At 46.8% G+C, this 18,422-nt stretch overlaps 1 pseudogene; it reads left to right on the forward strand.

The window, feature by feature from the left end:
- The first annotated feature begins 12,464 nt into the window (after window positions 1-12,464).
- LOC125524388 (phosphoenolpyruvate phosphatase-like) lies at window positions 12,465-15,790 on the forward strand (annotated as a pseudogene).
- Window positions 15,791-18,422: the final 2,632 nt, after the last annotated feature.

An 18,422-nucleotide genomic window follows, 5' to 3' on the forward strand; every position in this document is an offset into this window, starting at 1 on the left:
GTAGGACATCATCATATGCGCAATGTGACCAAGGAGTTGATCACGGGATGATGTGTTACGGAACGAGTAAAAGAGACTTGCCAGTAATGAGATTGAACAAGGTATCGGGATACCGACGATCGAATCTCGGGCAAGTACAATACCGCTAGACAAAGGGAATTGAATACGGGATTGATTAAGTCCTTGACATCGTGGTTCATCCGATGAGATCATCGTGGAACATGTGGGATTCATCATGGGTATCCAGATCCCGCTGTTGGTTATTGACCGGAGAACGTCTCGGTCATGTCTGCATGTCTCCCGAACCCGTAGGGTCTACACACTTAAGGTTCGGTGACGCTAGGGTTGTAGAGATGTTAGTATGCGGTAACCCGAATGTTGTTCGGAGTCCCGGATGAGATCCCGGACGTCACGAGGAGTTCCGGAATGGTCCGGAGGTAAAGAATTATATATAGGAAGTGCTATTTCGGCCATCGGGACAAGTTTCGGGGTCACCGGTATTGTACCGGGACCACCAGACGGGTCCCGAGGGTCCACCGGGTGGGGCCACCTGCCCCGGGGGGCCACATGGGCTGTAGGGGTTGTGCCTTGGCCTATATGGGCCAAGGGCACCAGCCCCAAGAGGCCCATGCGCCAAGAGAAGAGAAAAAGGGGAGAGTCCTAAAAGGGGAAGGCACCTCCGAGGTGCCTTGGGGAGGATGGACTCCTCCCCCCCCTTGGCCGCACCCTTCCTTGGATGAAGGGGCAAGGGCTGCGCCTCCCCCTCTCCCTTGGCCCTATATATAGTGGGGAAAAGGAGGAGCAAACCAATCTAAGGCCTGGCGCCTCCCTCTCCCTCCCGTGACACATCTTCCTCCTCCCGCAGCGCTTCGCGAAGCCCTGTTGGAATCCCGCTACTTCCACCACGCCGTCGTGCTGCTGGATCTCCATCAACCTCTCCCTCCTCCTTGCTGGATCAAGGCATGGGAGACGTCTCCGTTCCGTACGTGTGTTGAACGCGGAGGTGCCGTCCGTTCGGCGCTAGGATCATCGGTGATTTGAATCACGACGAGTACGACTCCATCAACCCCGTTCTCTTGAACGCTTCCGCGCGCGATCTACAAGGGTATGTAGATCCAATCCTCTCTCGTTGCTAGATGACTCCATAGATTGATCTTGGTGATACGTAGGAAAATTTTGAATTTATGCTACGTTCCCCAACACACGTTGCGTACGCGGCCGGAGAGCAGACCTAGCAACCTCCATTACAAAGGAAGTCACGTTACGCGGTCCAACCCGGCGCGCGCCGCTCAGTCGCTGGCGTCACGAAGTGCTTCGGCTGATACCACGACGTCGAGTGCCCATAACTGTCCCCGCGTAGATGGTTAGTGCGTATAGGCCAGTAGCCAGACTCAGATCAAATACCAAGATCTCGTTAAATGTGTTAAGTATCCGTGAACATCGACCAGGGCCAGGCCCACCTCTCTCCTAGGTGGTCTCAACCTTCCCTGTCGCTCCGCCTCAAAGTAACCGTCGGGGGCCGTCGGGAACCCAGGCCCATCTCTACCGGGATGGAGCCACCTGCCCCTTCAGCCCCCATCTCCGAACAGTATCACAGGTAATGTAACTGTGTAAAGTACATTGTATATGCCCGTGATCACCTCCCGAAGTGATCACGGCCCAGTAGTATAGCATGGCAGACGGACAAGAGTGTAGGGCCACTGATGGAACACTAGCATCCTATACTAAGCAGTAGGATAGCAGGTAATGGTAACAACAGTAGTAGCAAGGACAGGCTATGCATCAGGATAGGAATAACGGAAAGCAGTAACATGCTACACTACTCTAATGCAAGCAGTATAGAGAAGAGTAGGCGATATCTGGTGATCAAAAGGGGGGGGGGCTTGCCTGGTTGCTCTGGCACGAGAGAGGGGTCGTCAACACCGTAGTCGTACTGGGTAGCGGTCAGAAATTAATTTAATTCGAAAACGTTTATTGCATCATCATGACGTCAGCGGTCAGCGTTGACTGTTGACTGGTCAAACAAGGCAGTGGGGCCCAACTGTCATTCACTGTTTACCTAATCAAATAATTAAGGCTAATTAATATAGTTAATTAGATTAACTAACAGGATTAACTAAGTTAATTAATTATCTTAACTAATTAATTATTATTTTTACTATTATTTTTATTCTTTTTTTTAAAGTTCCAGGGGGTGGGGCCTGCCTGTCATTGGCCCCAGGGGGCCTAGCGGGTTCGGGCGCTGGAGCGGACAACCGGTCAGGGCGACCGGGAGCCCCGCCTAGAAGGGCGCGGCCGCGCTGGCGGGTGCCTGGCGCGCCGGCGGGTGCCGGCCGCGGCGGCAGGCGGCGAGCAGTGGCTGCGGTGGCGGCACGGGCCGGTGCACGCGGAAGGGCGCAGACCACGCTGAGGAATGGCGAGGCGCAGGTGAGGGGCGCAGCCGGCGCGAGCGGTGCCCGGGGCGAGGCCGTGGCCGGAGCGGTGCGCTGCCCGCGGTGAAGCGGCGAGTAGGGGCCGTGGCAGGGGAGCCTAGTGGCGTGGAGCGTGAGACGGATGAGGCCACTGAGGGCGGGCGGCGCGAGCTACGGCGCGGGCGTGCGAGTGCGACGAGCGGCCGGAGTGGGCGGGCACGGCGTCGGTCGCGCGGACGAGGCCGTGGCGCACGGGGCAAAGGGAGGAGGAGGGCACGGCCCTCACCGGCGTTGGAGAGCAGAGGGGTCGGCGAGGCTCGTTGGAGCCGTCGTGGTGGAGGCGAGGCAACGACGGTGGAGCGGCGCCGGGCGACGAGGTCCTCGGGCAGCAGCGCGTGGCGGCGCTGGGAGCAGAGCGCCGTCCAGATTGAGTCGAGCGAGGAGTCGAGGAAGGGGCTGCGGGGACGAGGCAGGGCGGCGGGGTCTGGCGACGGCGTGGTCGGGGCTCAATCCAGAATCGGGTGAGGGAGAGGGAGCGGAGTGGATCGAGAGGTGGGGAAGTGGGGATCGTGGGTTAGGGTTTGGTCGCCCAGGGGATAAGGGAGTGAGGGTCCGGGCGCAGCTGGGCCGGCCTGGTTGCTAGGCCAACTGGACCGTGGCCCGGGGGGTTCTTTGATTTCTTTTCTTTTTATTTACCCTTTTCTGTTTTACTTTTAGTCTCATCTTATTTAAGTTTTAAAAAAAACCTAAAAGTTATACCAAAATCAGTATTACTAATTATACCTTTGTTACAAAAGTTTAAACCCCTAAATAAAATACTTTAACATTTTATAAATAATAAAGGCATTTATTATATTGGTTATGTTGCTGTTTCATTCACATTTAAGCATCTAAACATTTTATAAAAGTGTGGTTTCTTTACCATAATTACCTATGCATTATTTGGCTCACTCCGAACATTTTTAGTTTTAATATTTAAAAACTTTTATTGTTTGCTTGACTTTGAATTTGAATTCGAACCGGTTTTGAACTAACGTGAGATTAGCAACAGTAACCGAGGTGACGTGGCATCGTTAACATGGATTACTGTAGGTTAATTATCCGGGCGTCACAATTCTCCTCCGCTACAAGAAATCTCGTCCCGAGATTTAAGAGGGAAGTAAATGGGAAAGGTTCGGGTTACGAAACTCCAGGGAGTGTTCTTGGTCTTGGTTGTTCTTTTCAAAGAGGTTGATCCATTACATTGTTGTCTTCATTTTGCTGTTTCGGTCATCATGATGAAGTCGGGGTTCCATCGTACTAATGAGAGAATAAGGGGGGGTATTCCGGGAGAACGAACCTCTACAAGGTTGACTATCTGGTCGATAACATCGGGGAAGGTGGCGGAAAGTAACTCTCGAATTGAAACTTAAGTAAATATCGAGAGCAAGTAATGAGGTTTCATGGGAAGTTTCGAGCGAGCAGGCAACCGTTCGATGCCTGAAACGGGGCTTGAAAGGGGCTCAAAGCAATCGGGATTAAGTATTGCGTCCGGTAACAGATTTGATGATCTCTCGAAAGGTGGCTCGTGAATTACATACAAGGCCACACGCGAGGAAGAACCTTGGGAACAGGGGGTGCAGGAGAGTCAAGTTTCGATCCTGTGGAACTGTGGGTTATGGGCCCACCATGTGGTTTTTTTTAGAGTAGTGACATCTGGCACGGTCATGATAGCAAGGCATGTCAGGGAGTACCATGTCAGCTATGTCGGCAACAACGTTGGTACCAAGGGCGAGGGACGAAGAGAACCATTTTCCTGCTCGTTGCAACGAGGCGGACCAATAGGCAAAGTTCTCGTCCATCAGTGGTTATCGGAATGTCATCAACAAAGGTAACAGGGTCTTACTGACAGAATTGTACACCGAGGGGTTTACATAAGCAGGGAGTTAATATTGCTTAGACCATAATGATCACCAGAAAGGTTAAACCAAAAAAAATGAAAGGAAATTATGATTATCAGATATTCCAGGGGTATATCCTTCCCAAGAGCAAGCAGAGCATGATATCCATGACGGGATATAACGTAGAAAACCCTTTAGGAAAAGGGAGAGAAATTTCATGCCATTACCCATACAACGGTGTTTGGATAATTGATAAAGAAAATTTGGCATTGTGCTTCAAATGTTCTTATTGCAATTCGGAGTACCACAGTCATGTTTCGAGATAGCATTGACATGGTCACTGGGTAAAGATCCGACTTTGGATACTCTAAGGATCCATCAGGAACAACTTACATAATAAGTCTTACAATTTCCTCATGGAAAAATGGCTAACCTTGCCAAAAAGGAAACTATAAAAATAGGTCCTCCAGCCAGGTGTGCTAGGCATGACATCACCTTACCAGGTCACATGTAGACCAATGTTATAACACTTGGAAAATGTTCCAACCATCATACATGACCGAGGTTCAGATCTGATTGGTGTCAGGATACCTCAGACTTAGGATGCCTGAGAAGAAAAGGTGCAACACAATTTGACAAGATGACATTATATCGGGGAATGAACTATAGAAGCAAGTTCCGAAACAAGAGTTCATCATTAAATCAAGGAGAGGGTTAGGAGGTGGCTGAGGGACTCAGCGAAAATTCATTGAGATCACAAAAGATGGATTTCCACGATCATGCGGACAAGGAGATAACATTTGTCAGATCAAATGATATAATGAGGTATGCTTGAGGAAAACATACCCAATTAAGCATTGGTTGACAGGTGCACCCGAAATATGGCTGGGTCGCACAAATAATGTTAGAATGGTGACTTAATGAACAAAAGAATTAGAATGAAACTATCAATCATTCACTTCAAAGCATTAGGGTTGCTAGAAGTTTTGAATTCACACCTCAAAGTTCAATTGTCGGTATTCTGATTCGAATCAACACGGGGACCAAGAAAGGAACGAAGATGGCGAGAAGTACTAATATAACAAGAATCCTGAAGAGGTGGGGGATTCCCATGACATTCTCGACATAACAGATGGTAATACTCCAAGATAGAACACAACATAAGCTGGATGGCAAGGAACCCAAGGTGTAATACAAAACACGAACAAGTTTGTGTTGGAGAGAAGGCAAGGATGTTGTCGATGGTAGCTCAAATTACCAAGGAACAAGGGTGGTACTTATCATCATGAACTCGATTGGTATCCTGGAAGGATTCAAAATGTTGATGATGACCACGACAATGTTTGTCGAGAGATTTTATGAGGATGTAATCGATGAGCGATGACATCAAGTCAAAGGGATGATGAAGCAAGAGGTCAATGGAAGCACAGGTACGACACAAACTTGAAATCAAGCTTGTTGTTCAAGGTGAAATGATATGAGAAGGAAAATCGACGTAAGCTTAGCTCATCGTCGAAAATTGTGCTCCGGGAAGGACCAGGTAGTATAGCTAAAATTGGCACAATAATGATGTAGCCGATCAGGCTAGGAATGAGTTGAAAGATTATTAAATCATAAGCAACGAAAATTACTTAGATTCATTGAATTGGAGTGCGGAATCGATTCACTTAACGGTGTTCTCGAGTGACTATTAACTCAGAACCCGGGGGAAATTGGAATTGGCGAGAATAATAGTTGATGAAGAACTCATAAGAAGTTATGTAGTTCCATGGTATTCTTGCGGTACCAGAGGGTATACTCAAGGGTAGAGCGGGATAGAGGTGGACAAGTGAAATCATTTGCAGAAGGCAAGCACTTAAACTTGTCCAAGAAATGGGATCAAATAAGAACAATATGGTCGAATCCACGGTCGCAAAAGACCAAGCATAGATAAGAGAAGAAGCTATAACAAGGGGATTATTATTACTACGAGAAGCTTCCATGATAAGTTCCACCTCGGGTCCATGGGCATGAACACAAAGTTCAAGGTCGACTCCCACTTCTCCAAAGCATAACCTTACATTCACTTCTCGTTTTGATAATGGCATTAGTGTTGAAAGTTTTACCTGGTGAAATACCAGATGAGTATGACCCGTGAAAACTTCCGAGTTCACACATAGTAAGGAAGGCATAGGTTCAACCCATCAGGGCATCTTATGAACATATACCACAAACTTCGAGGTAAATAATACAAGCTCGACAGTAGAGCATTGTTCAAAAGAAGATGATACAATTTACCAAAGGCATTATATACCCATGGAAAGGCTCTCAAGGTTATTCAATATGAAGGACACTGTCGGATAAAATCCAAAAAAGGAACCGATGGTCCACAAGGGATCTGAGGTGAGCATCGGTACTCAACCAGAGGAAGAAGAATGCACGGGCATCATATTATAGAACATCTGAATAATTCGATGCTTATATAACAAAGGAATTCCGATTTCCAAAACAAAGGATCAGAAGCAGTCGCTCTGATCAAGGATGGATAAGTTCAATAGGCTTAGGGGCAAAATCGACGACAATTAAATTGGCGAGAACCAGCTCATGTTCAAAAATGATGTCTGAGCCAGAAGGATAATTTAAAAGGATCAACTGACGATTGCGTGCATTCGCACTCATGTTGAATCAATAGGATCAAAATCACGGTGTCTAAGGATACTAACGAATATTACCAGACTTATGGAAAGCATCCATCATGCGATCAGACAAGTATTGCAGAGCAATAAGCTACTAAGGATTTTTGGGGGATCGAATAATATTTTGAAGACCATTGTGAAACACATGAACAACTAGGGGATGAGCGGATACTCGATAAGTGCGAGAATTATCCGTAGGGGTATTCAGGTGACAAAGAACAACAAGGCAGTAAGCTCAAAGGATTATCGAAACAACGACGAGTATTTCGGGGTATCTTGTAATAACAAGACCAACTGGGATGAATGTAAGAATAACAACTGCAAGTAGTTATCCATAAGGGTTGACGGTGGAAGGGGAATTGCAAACGCGATTGGCACAAGGTCTCAAGAGAATATCGGAAGGTATCTTCAGAATCCTTCGGTGCACCAAGTAATCGTCCGGACTGAAGAGGCTCTCCGGGAGAAAGTATTATCGAGAACCTAGAGTCAGGGTTAGTAAAAATCGTTTAACCCGAGTAGAAGAGAGTTCAGAGTCCCAGAGTAAAGATCGAGGAGTAAAAGATCCTAATACCACCCAATGGCGACGTGGGCCCGTAAGCCACACAGCCACGCAAGTAAAAGTTTTGCAATTAACTAGACTCGACTTCGGCCAAGGAGTTTGGAAGGGGGGATTCCTACAGGCAGTCGGCTCTGATACCAACTTGTGACGCCCCCGATTTAATCATACACTAATCATACACGCAAACGTGTACGATCAAGATCAGGGACTCACGGGAAGATATCACAACACAACTCTACAAATAAAATAAGTCATACAAGCATCATATTATAAGCCAGGGGCCTCGAGGGCTCGAATACAAGAGCTCGATCATAGACGAGTCAGCGGAAGCAACAATATCTGAGTATAGACATAAGTTAAACAAGTTTGCCTTAAGAAGGCTAGCACAAACTGGGATACAGATCGAAAGAGGCGCAGGCCTCCTGCCTGGGATCCTCCTAACTACTCCTGGTCGTCGTCAGCGGGCAACACGTAGTAGTAGGCACCTCCGGTGTAGTAGGAGTCGTCGTCGACGGTGGCATCTGGATCCTGGGCTCCAACATCTGGTTGCGACAACCAGGTAGAAGGGATAGGGGGAAAAGAGGGAGAAAGCAACCGTGAGTACTCATCCAAAGTACTCGCAAGCAAGGAGCTACACTACATATGCATGGGTATATGTGTAAAGGCCATATCGGTGGACTGAACTGCAGAATGCTAGAAAAAGAGGGGGATAGCTAATCCTGTCGAAGACTACGCTTCTGGCAGCCTCCGTCTTGCAGCATGTAGAAGAGAGTAGACTGAAGTCCTCCAAGTAACATCGCATAGCATAAACCTAACCGATGATCCTCCCCTCGTCGCCCTGTGAGAGAGCGATCACCGGTTGTATCTGGCACTTGGAAGGGTGTGTTTTATTAAGTATCCGGTTCTAGTTGTCATAAGGTCAAGGTACAACTCCAAGTCGTCCTGTTACCGAAGATCACGGCTATTTGAATAGATTAACTTCCCTGCAGGGGTGCACCACATAACCCAACACGCTCGATCCCATTTGGCCGGACACACTTTCCTGGGTCATGCCCGGCCGCGGAAGATCAACACGTCGCAGCCCCACCTAGGCACAACAGAGAGGCCAGCACGCCGGTCTAAACCTAAGCGCACAGGGGTCTGGGCCCATCGCCCATAGCACACCTGCACGTTGCGTACGCGGCCGGAGAGCAGACCTAGCAACCTCCATTACAAAGGAAGTCACGTTACGCGGTCCAACCCGGCGCGCGCCGCTCAGTCACTGGTGTCACGAAGTGCTTAGGCTGATACCACGACGTCGAGTGCCCATAACTGTCCCCGCGTAGATGGTTAGTGCGTATAGGCCAGTAGCCAGACTCAGATCAAATACCAAGATCTCGTTAAATGTGTTAAGTATCCGCGAACATCGACCAGGGCCAGGCCCACCTCTCTCCTAGGTGGTCTCAACCTGCCCTGTCGCTCCGCCTCAAAGTAACCGTCGGGGGCCGTAGGGAACCCAGGCCCACCTCTACCGGGATGGAGCCACCTGCCCCTTCAGCCCCCATCTCCGAACAGTATCACAGGTAATGTAACTGTGTAAAGTACATTGTATATGCCCGTGATCACCTCCCGAAGTGATCACGGCCCAGTAGTATAGCATGGCAGACGGACAAGAGTGTAGGGCCACTGATGGAACACTAGCATCCTATACTAAGCAGTAGGATAGCAGGTAATGGTAACAACAGTAGTAGCAAGGACAGGCTATGCATCAGGATAGGAATAACGGAAAGCAGTAACATGCTACACTACTCTAATGCAAGCTGTATAGAGAAGAGTAGGCGATATCTGGTGATCAAAAGGGGGGGGGCTTGCCTGGTTGCTCTGGCACGAGAGAGGGGTCGTCAACACCGTAGTCGTACTGGGTAGCAGCGACGTCGGTCTCGGTGTCTAGCGGAAGAAGAGGGAGGAAGAAACAACGAATATAATGCAAACAGATGCATAATGATACATGACAAGACAAGTAATGGTGCTAGGGGTGCCCTAACGCGGTATTAGGTGATACCGGTGAAGGGGGATAACATCCGGGAAAGTATCCTCGATGTTTCGCGTTTTCGGACAGATGAACCGGAGGTGAAATGTTGCAGGTTCACTATGCTAGGGACGCGTGGCCGACGAACGGGCTGCGTATCCGAATTCGTCTCGTCGTTCTGAGCAACTTTCATGTACAAAGTTTTTCCATCTGAGCTACGGTTTATTTTATATTAATTTTAAAAGATTTAATCATTTTTAGATTTATCAGAAATTAATTTAATTCGAAAACGTTTATTGCATCATCATGACGTCAGCGGTCAGCGTTGACCGTTGACTGGTCAAACAAGGCAGTGGGGCCCAACTGTCATTCACTGTTTACCTAATCAAATAATTAAGGCTAATTAATATAGTTAATTAGATTAACTAACAGGATTAACTAAGTTAATTAATTATCTTAACTAATTAATTATTATTTTTACTATTATTTTTATTCTTTTTTTTTAAGTTCCAGGGGGTGGGGCCTGCCTGTCATTGGCCCCAGGGGGCCTAGCGGGTTCGGGCGCTGGAGCGGACAACCGGTCAGGGCGACCGGGAGCCCCGCCTAGAAGGGCGCGGCCGCGCTGGCGGGTGCCTGGCGCGCCGGCGGGTGCCGGCCGCGGCGGCAGGCGGCGAGCAGTGGCTGCGGTGGCGGCACGGGCCGGTGCACGCGGAAGGGCGCAGACCACGCTGAGGAATGGCGAGGCGCAGGTGAGGGGCGCAGCCGGCGCGAGCGGTGCCCGGGGCGAGGCCGTGGCCGGAGCGGTGCGCTGCCCGCGGTGAAGCGGCGAGTAGGGGCCGTGGCAGGGGAGCCTAGTGGCGTGGAGCGTGAGACGGATGAGGCCACTGAGGGCGGGCGGCGCGAGCTACGGCGCGGGCGTGCGAGTGCGACGAGCGGCCGGAGTGGGCGGGCACGGCGTCGGTCGCGCGGACGAGGCCGTGGCGCACGGGGCAAAGGGAGGAGGAGGGCACGGCCCTCACCGGCGTTGGAGAGCAGAGGGGTCGGCGAGGCTCGTTGGAGCCGTCGTGGTGGAGGCGAGGCAACGACGGTGGAGCGGCGCCGGGCGACGAGGTCCTCGGGCAGCAGCGCGTGGCGGCGCTGGGAGCAGAGCGCCGTCCAGATTGAGTCGAGCGAGGAGTCGAGGAAGGGGCTGCGGGGACGAGGCAGGGCGGCGGGGTCTGGCGACGGCGTGGTCGGGGCTCAATCCAGAATCGGGTGAGGGAGAGGGAGCGGAGTGGATCGAGAGGTGGGGAAGTGGGGATCGTGGGTTAGGGTTTGGTCGCCCAGGGGATAAGGGAGTGAGGGTCCGGGCGCAGCTGGGCCGGCCTGGTTGCTAGGCCAACTGGACCGTGGCCCGGGGGGTTCTTTGATTTCTTTTCTTTTTATTTACCCTTTTCTGTTTTACTTTTAGTCTCATCTTATTTAAGTTTTAAAAAAAACCTAAAAGTTATACCAAAATCAGTATTACTAATTATACCTTTGTTACAAAAGTTTAAACCCCTAAATAAAATACTTTAACATTTTATAAATAATAAAAGGCATTTATTATATTGGTTATGTTGCTGTTTCATTCACATTTAAGCATCTAAACATTTTATAAAAGTGTGGTTTCTTTACCATAATTACCTATGCATTATTTGGCTCACTCCGAACATTTTTAGTTTTAATATTTAAAAACTTTTATTGTTTGCTTGACTTTGAATTTGTATTCGAACCGGTTTTGAACTAACGTGAGATTAGCAACAGTAACCGAGGTGACGTGGCATCGTTAACATGGATTACTGTAGGTTAATTATCCGGGCGTCACACATTCTCTGTTGGAATGCTCATCTTCAAGAAGTGTGTGGGCTCTAATGGAGGAGGATATCACACATAAAATCATAGAGAACAAGGAACCAAGCGCAAGACAATGGTTGTTTTCACTGATGCAATTGTTATCACATGAGCACTTCGTCCTTACTGCTGTCACTCTTTGGGCAATCTGGCACGCACGTCGTAAGGCTATCCATGAGTCCATCTTTCAGAGTCCCCAAGCTACCCACGGTTTCGTCATCAGTTTCATTGCTGAACTAGATGCACTGAAGCCCAATGATAAGGGGAGGGCAAACGCTCCGGGATCAGGCCACCCTGGCCAACGTCGGCCTAAGAGGCCACCAGCGGGAAGTTGCAAAATTCACGTGGATGCTGGAGTATTGACAAGACGAGGAGGATCAGCAGCGGCTGTATGCAGGGACGAGTGGGGAAACTTTATGGGCAGCTCTGCCTTGGTTATTGAAGGGGTGGTAGACCCGGCCACCCTTGAGGCAGTGGCATGTCGGGAAGCACTATCCTTGGCTGAAGATTTGGGCATAACGAGCTTTGTTATGGCGTCGGACTGCAGCCAAGTTGTATCGGATATCAACAAGAGATCACACGGGATTTACGGAGCGATTATTGAGGAGATAACCATTAGATCATCCAATTTTCAATGTAATTTTACATTTGAGAGTCGTGCTGTGAATTATGAAGCACATAGATTAGCCAAGTTCTCACTTGCTAAAAGTCCGGGGCGCCATGTGTGGTTTGGAGTGCCTCATGACCAAAGTTGTATCCCACATCATGTGGATTTTCATGAATAAATCTTGGCTTTACCCCTAAAAAAACCAACGGGTGAGTAGAGTATACCGACGGGAACGAGCCGGCTTGCCAGTGTGTGACAGTCCCGCATGCCCCCCGCCCCCCCCCCCCCCCCCCCCCCCCCACGCCACGCCACCTCCTATTTAGCCCCGGTCGGTCTCTGCCTCTCCGCCGTCACTCCATCGCTCCAACGTCCGCCCGCCCCTCTCGCACATCTTCTGTTTGGTACAATTTCCAGGGGCAAGGGGGTGTTGGCGGCGCCATCATTCTTCCCAAATGAGGAGCCGGGGCTCGCTGGTGCTGCTGACGCACGTCCTGCTCTGCCTAGTAAGCGGCGTCTACTCTGGCCGCATGAGCTCCTACGTGCGTGATGAGTTCCCGTCCGACGACATGCATTCCTCTAGATCACGAGTCCCTTACGGTTTCGAAAGGCCACAACGCTCCACAACAAGTCCGTCCATCATTTTAACAAATTTGGGGCGATGTACTCGGTGTTTGTAATCGCTGCCTATTTGGCCGTCAGGTTCATATCGCTCAAGGTGACTACGACGGGAAAGCCGTCATAATCTCATGGGTTACCGCGTTGGAACCCACACGGAGCGAGGTGTTTTACGGTAAAGAGGAGAAACGGTATGATCGGAAAGCCAAAGGGAGGATGACGAATTATACGTTTTACAACTATCGATCTGGATGCATACACCACTGCCTTGTTGATGGCCTTGAGGTAATATACCTCTTTTTTTCTGTTGTGTCCTTAAGGTTTCCATTGTATTCTTATGCAATTTTATCTTCTTTGCTGTTGTCATAATTTACATGGCCAAACATTGTGGCTCAAAATGCAATATTTTGACATGTTTTATTTATGTAAAGTTGGAGTGATGTCATATGCAAAATCACCAAATCTCAAATATATACAGTCAATTCTTTTTTTCAAGGGGAGTATTAGGTTTATTCTATTGGGACATGATGTCCACTACACAAATTGTTTCATCCATTTCCTAGTGTACGTGGAGTGTAGACGCAGAGTTTGTTTATATTCCGGTGAATGAAGACGATACTATGTTTTGTACCCAATCTTGTACTACTAGTTAGTTCCAACATAAAATTCTCTACTTTATTGGTTTGCAGTATAACACTAAGTATTACTACAAGATTGGAATAGGAGATCCCGCTCGAGAATTTTGGTTTCGAACACCTCCAGCTATTGATCTAGATGCACCCTACACATTTGGCATCATAGGTTTGTGTTCTCTTCTTTAATTACTTTCTATTTATAAAAATCAGGACATGTTGTCCTTACACTATTTTAGATCTCTACAACATTTTTCTAAGACCTAATGGGAAAAAGTATGAAAAAGGTTACGAGACTACGCAGTAGGTTTTCTTAAGTAATACTTCCTTTGTCCGGAATTAGTTGACGCTCAAGCGGATGTATCTATAGAGTCTCAACTAATCCCCGGCGGAGGCTACTAAGGAACTGGAAAAACAGTTTGGAAAAATAGCACAGAACCTTGGGTACATGAGCCGGTAATTTGACTAGTTTTTTTTCTCTTTCCCCATGAGCACTACTCAAACAATTTAGTCCAAGTTACGCAATAGTTCCTGGTCATGCATATGCATTCTCTCTTCCTGTCCAAATTATAGACTGTTGTTGTATCACATTACAATAAAGAAACAAAACGAAAGTCCCTCAAGAAAAAAGAAATAAAACAAAAGATTAAGAAAAATGTTTCAGGGGTAGCATGCAGCTCAGTAGGTGACGCATGGTGGGCTTAGTAATGTAGCAATTTAGGCAATTTTGCCTCGTTTTTTCTGGCTCACTGTGCTAGGTGATCTGGGGCAAACATTTAATTCACTCTCAACTCTCCAACATTATGTGAAAAGTGGAGGACAAAGTGTTTTATATGTTGGGGACTTGTCATATGCTGATAAATATAAAGACAATGATGGCGGTCGGTGGGATTCTTGAGGTCGACTTGTTGAACGTAGCACTGCATATCAACCATGGATATGGAACTCTGGGAATCATGAAATAGAATACATGCATGATCTGGTATGTTATCTCCTCAACTCCGCAATTTTCTTCCAATAACCTCACAACTGATATAACTATATGTTGAAATGGATTGCCAAAGATGTTGACAATGTTTCAATACTCTCATGTTCCATGCATATACGCATAACTTTTTTATTTATTATCTTCATTTGTACAATATACTTCTCTTGAGTCTTGAACTAGAAATAGCAATGTGGCCATTTTGTAAATCAGAATGCAATTGCCAGATCATGTGTGTGTGTTGGGTTTGAGCTTTATTTTGCTCTATTCCTGTTTTCAAAAGGATCATGTTGCCTTATCAATTCTTGACTATGGTTTAATTATGTTTGGTATTCCAGGGAGAAACTTCTACATTCAAGCCATATCTATACAGATATGCAACACCATACCGGGCATCGAAGAGCAGCTCCCCAATGTGGTATGCAGTCAGGCATGCATCTGCTCATATTATTGTTCTCTCTAGCTATTCCCCATTCAGTAAGTTCCCTTTATTACTTGCATGCATGATTGGACATCTCGATGTTCTTCTCTAGTGTAGAGGATTTTATTGATTGTGCCGATTCTGATGCAAGTTTTTTTTTGGTTTTGTTTTGTAAACTTGCATGTGGTATCATCAGTAAAATTCACTCCTCAATACAAGTGGCTGAAGAAGGAACTGAAGCGCGTGGACAGGGGGAGACACCTTGGCTTATTGTTCTCATGCACGTCTCCATGTGCAGTAGCAATCATGCACATTACATGGAGGGTGAGAGCATGAGGATTGCTTTCGAGGAATGGTTTGTCAAATATGATGTGGACTTGGTATTCGCGGGTCATGTCCATGCTTATGAGAGATCGGTAAATTCTTCACTTCATTCTCGAGCATTATATGAATAAATCGATGAATTTGATCTGATTTTTGTATACTTGATCTTTCATGGCCTACCCTGACCTGATGACATGTCAGCACCGAGTGTTGATTTGCAGCACCATGTATCCAATGTGGACTACAAGGTAACATTGGGGACTCGATACCCGGTGAGAGACGAATTGGCTTCCGTGTACATAACAGCGGGTGACGGGGGCGACACAGAAGGACTTGCTTTGAGGTAAGAAGAGGGACATATTGACTAGATAGGTGCTTGTGGAACTCGTGCAAGGCTTGCTCGTCTGGCCAACCTCGAAAAGTTGCTTGCAGGTTCAACGACCCGCAACCGGACTACTCCGCGTTCAGGGAGGCCAGCTATGGCCACTCGACCTTGCAACTGAAGAACAGGACACACGCCGTCTACCAATGGCATAGGAACGATGACGACAAGCATGTGCTAGCAGACAAAGTGGTATTCCACAACCAATACTGGTGAGCACGGTAGCACCCGGTGGTTTTACAGATAGTCCCACCCAAAGGAAGATGGATGATTCGTGTTTCTAACCTTGAAGATAGTCCCACGCAAACCAAATTCGAACGTCTATCCGTGTTTCTAACCGGACCGTGTCTCGCAGGGAGAGTGGCACTCGCCGCGGGAGGCTAGAGAAGAGGAGGCACCTGCGCTACGAGAGCCTATGAGTGCCTCGTCTGTCCATGCTCTAGGAGGAGCTCTTCTTGCTCAATCTCATGTCATGGAGGTATATAGAATAAGTATGTGGCATTTCACTCCTGCTCGCCTGATCCTAGTCATCTAGGCTAGATGCATGGGCAACTGTACAACAACAACAACAACAACAACAACAAAGCCTTTAGTCCCAAACAAGTTGGGGTAGGCTAGAGGTGAAACCCATAAGATCTCACAACCAACTCATGGCTCTGGCACATGGATAGCAAGCTTCCATGCACCCTATCCATAGCTAACTCATGGCTCTGTGGTCCATGCATGGGCAACTGTATTGTCCTAAATTGGTGCATTTAAATGAATTAAATAAATAAAAAAGTATGAAATGGGATAAGTAAATATTAAATGTCAACGACGCTTTTATATTATGGCATGGAGGGAGTCACTAGTAGAAAAATGACCTAATGTGAGACACATTAGTCCCGGTTTGATTTTGATTCGATACTAATGGTACCATTAATGCCGGTTCGAACGGCTATGCATTAATGCCGGTTCGTGTTGAACCTTTAGTACCGGTTCGTGCCACAAACCGGTACTAAAGGGGTGGTGGCAGGCTGGCATCAGGCCTGGGCCCCACGATCACCTTTAGTACCGGTTCGTGGCACAAACCGGTACTAAAGGTTAGCCCTTTAGTACCGGTTCGTGTCATGAACCGGGACTAAAGGGGTCTGACCTATAGTCCCGGTTGGAGACACAAACCGGGACTATAAGGCAATTTTCAAACTCTACCCCCCTCCCCGTGTATCGCCATTTCAGTTTTGAAAAAATCAAAAGAAAATGATAAAAACTTCAAAAAATAAAATCCTTCGAGAGGTAGTTATATTACCACATCTACTAGTTAGGAAAATTTGAAAACTTAAATTTGGACATGTTTTGCAAAAAGTGTAGGGAAAATGTAAAAACGGCTATAACTTTTGCATACGATGTCGGAAAAAAACGTATAATATATCAAAAAATTCAGCACGAAAATCCGCATCCGATTTTGACAGCCTATGGCCTGTTTGCAATTTTGTAGAATCCTCAAATTCCAAAAGGAAAAAAATGCCCAAATTTCAATTTTTTTAATTTTGGTTAAATCTGATCAAACTATGGTCAAACTACTTATTCAAGAAGTATTAATATTACTACATAATTAGTCAAGAATATTAGTGTTACTAAATAATTATTTCGATTTTTTGAATTTTGGTCAAATCTGGTCAAACTTATTCAAGAAATATTAGTGTTACTAAATAATTACTGTTTTTTAGAATAATAGTTTCAAACTCAAACGGTGAAACGTGTGACCTAATGCTCAAGCTAAACTGCTGAGGGTTAATAGGATTGACATCTTACATTTGTCAGGAAAACAACAAGTGCAGACTTGAAAATAGGGGGAGTAAAACTCCAAAGTTAAGCGTGCTCAGGCTGGGGGAGTGAGAGGATGGGTGACCGGCCGGGAAGTTAGACGATTTGGAATGAGTGATCCACACTTTAAGCAGTTAAGAGGGGTGATTAGAGACTAAATCATTAAATAATTCAGAAAATCAAAAATTGAAAAAATCAATTTTTTTCAAAATTCTAAAAAAAACAAAAAAAAAAACTTTAGTACCGGGTAACACCAACCGGTACTAAAGGTCCCCCATGCCACGACGCGAGCTCACGCCACGTGGTGGGCCTTTAGTAGCGGTTCGTGCCGAACCGGTACTAAGGGGGGGGGGGGGGGGCTTTAGTGCCGGTTGCAGAACCGGCACTAAAGGGCCTTACGAACCGGTGCTATTGCCCGGTTATGCACTAGTGAGTATAATCTAGTAATTCCATGCATGTCCAATGGTGTGTGCTAGGACTGTGTTTTTCGGCAACGAATCCACTTTGAACTTGATAAATGTATATTGTTTGTGAAGTATGTGTTGCGGTGGCGATGATGGCTGGTGGATCCACACACCAGCGATAAGGCCAATCGATGGAGTACTTCGAACAAGGAAGTAGGGGTAGTTCAGAGTCACTACTCGCATGGACCTGTTGCTATGCATAGTGGTACGCTGCAAAGAGATCGCTATAATGGACAATCTTGGCTAACAGACATGAAAACCTTGAAGATAATCCCACCCATAGGTGGAGCTGAAACTAAAGTCACCCCAATGCACCACTTTAACATGACATATTTTTTTGAGCAACAATGTACTAAATAAAAATGTGATTCGTAATGTCTAGTTAAGAGAGGCATCCCACGAGGAACTTCAAAAGTTATGGAAGTGATGAATGTACTTCACAACACTACAGACCAAACAATTAGCCCTAAAATCCAGAAAAGGCTGGAGAGAGAATTATTCCAACTTATTCAAGATTTAAAAAAACTCAAGAAGATAAGATAGTTGGATGGAAAATATCACACTCATAATGTACAGACTGTCGAACATATAAAAGTTTATGCATGAATATAAAAAACATATATATATATATATGAAAATGTAGCAATAAAATACACTTGCTATATACTCCCTCCGTTCCTAAATACTTGTCTTTCTAGGCATTTCAACAAGTGACTACATACGGAGCAAAATGAGTGAATCTACACTCTAAAATATGTCTACATACATCCGTATGTAGTAG

The sequence above is a fragment of the Triticum urartu genome, chromosome 7A, assembly GCF_056163025.1.
Source record: "Triticum urartu cultivar PI428250 chromosome 7A, HENAU_Tu73, whole genome shotgun sequence".
Lineage (NCBI taxonomy): Eukaryota > Viridiplantae > Streptophyta > Magnoliopsida > Poales > Poaceae > Triticum > Triticum urartu.